This window comes from Apium graveolens, chromosome 8, assembly GCF_009905375.1.
Source record: "Apium graveolens cultivar Ventura chromosome 8, ASM990537v1, whole genome shotgun sequence".
Lineage (NCBI taxonomy): Eukaryota > Viridiplantae > Streptophyta > Magnoliopsida > Apiales > Apiaceae > Apium > Apium graveolens.
In genome coordinates this window covers 100,414,109-100,416,148 of record NC_133654.1, presented here as the reverse complement: position 1 = coordinate 100,416,148, position 2,040 = coordinate 100,414,109, and the positions used below count along the sequence as shown (strand labels likewise).

At 38.7% G+C, this 2,040-nt stretch overlaps 1 non-coding gene across 1 annotated transcript; it reads left to right on the top strand.

Moving 5' to 3' along the window:
- The first annotated feature begins 693 nt into the window (after positions 1-693).
- On the top strand, positions 694-800 carry LOC141681079 (small nucleolar RNA R71). Its single transcript, XR_012558521.1, has one exon. It is a non-coding gene; the product is annotated as a small nucleolar RNA R71 (small nucleolar RNA).
- The last annotated feature ends 1,240 nt before the right edge of the window (positions 801-2,040 follow it).

Here is a 2,040-nt window from a genome sequence, read left to right as displayed (position 1 = left end):
TAGGGAGTGTACCAGGTTGTCGATTCAACAAGGCATTGGCAATCTGCCCAATTTGATTTTCCAAGGTCTTAATAGAAACCGCTTGGCTCTTGCACATGAGCCTCAACTCCTCCAATTCAGATTTTTCATTAGATTGTTGTAGTTGGAGTTGTTGTCTTGGTGCGTATTGCGATTGCTGAAAACCAGGAGGGTTGTATTGCATTGTTGCATACTGCTGATAAGGCTGTTGCACCACATTCTGAGTGTTACTCCAGCTGAAGTTAGGATGATTGTGGTAGATGGGATGATAGGTGGCTGGAGCTGGTTGCTTGCGTCCTCTGAAAGTTGCTCACAAACTGAGATGATTCACTAGAAATAGCACACTGCTCTGTCTCATGCGCACCAGCACAAAGCTCACAGATACTAGTGATCTGATTAACTCCATAATTAGCCAAAGAATCCACCTTCATTGTTAAAGCTTTAAGCTGAGAAGCTATAGCAGTAGCTGCATCTACCTCCAGAATTCCTGCTACTTTTCCTTGAGTTAGTCTTTGAGAAGGGTTCTGGTATTCATTAGCAGCCATCAGTTCAATCAAATCACAAGCTTCATTGTAGCTCTTAGCCCATAAGGCTCCACCTGATGCTGCATCAAGCATGGGTCTAGAAGTTGCACCCAACCTATTATGAAAGCAGTTAATGATCATCCAGTCAGGCATTCCATGATAAGGACACTTTCTTAGCATCTCCTTATAACGATCCCAAGCTTCATATAAAGATTCTTCCGATTGCTGCACAAATTGAGTAAGAGCATTCCTGATTACAGTTGTCTTCGCCATAGGGAAAAATTTAGTGAGAAACTTCTGAGCAAGATCTTCCCACTTGGTGATGGAGCTTGGAGGTAGAGAATGCAACCAGCACTTAGCTTCATCCCTCCGAGAGAATGGGAAAAGCCAACTTAATAGCATCTTCAGAAATATTGTTGAATTTGAAAGTGTCACTGATCTCAATAAAATCTCTAATATGCATATTGGATCTTCCGTCGGAGAACCCCCAAACTGAACCGAGTTCTGCACCATCTGAATCGTGTTAGCCTTGATTTCAAAAGTGTTAGCCGCGATGGCTGGTCTGACAATGCTAGACTGAATATCATTAATTTTCGGCTGAGAGTAGTCCATCGAAGCCTTTGTATTTGCTTCTGGTTTACCCATTGCAACATGAGCTTCTTCTTCAACTTTCTCCTCTTCTACAAGAAGTTCTTCCTCCGCTTTATCTAGTGTTCTCTTTCGAGATTGAGAACATGTTTCAATAAATACTCTCTAGAGTACCTGAAAAAGCATCAAGTAAACAAGTAAGTAAAATATCCGAGTCAGTGAACTTTAACGACTATTGATGTCAAGCACATAAACTAAAAATTAACACCGAGTCCCCGACAGCGGCGCCAAAAACTTGTTAGGACGAAAACACGCGCTAATATTCATGCAAGTATACGCGATCGTAAGTAATATATAATTAATCTAGTTCATTCCCACAGAGACTACTTTAGGTGAATTTCATTCAATGTACTTATGCGATAATGGTATGGTTATTATTCAATGCTAAGATGATAACAAGTTGAGAGTGTTTATAACTACGAGATTATACTAACTAATATAATTGCGAGAATTAAGGTTGATTTACTTATATAACAGAAATATGGGATTCTAAATTCATTATTACTTCATTCAACAACTTTTTGTTCTTTACATTAAAATGCAATGGTGATGACAACTAATCAGATAACACGAAACTAGTAAACGCCAACTTTCATTGTACGAATGCCCTACTATCAGACATCCACAAAAGAGATAAAATCTGAATAGACACCAAGTATGTTGAGACCCTATATGTCTATAGAATTTGACAACATATCAGTTTAATGCACAAGTTATCTATCATGATTACATAGGGCAAGTAAGATGGTTAAAATTACCTATGAATCATGCATAACAAATACATGAACCTATGCTAGCATAGCAAGTTCTAAACCCCTATATTCACTTTCACTTTAATAGAGATTAACAC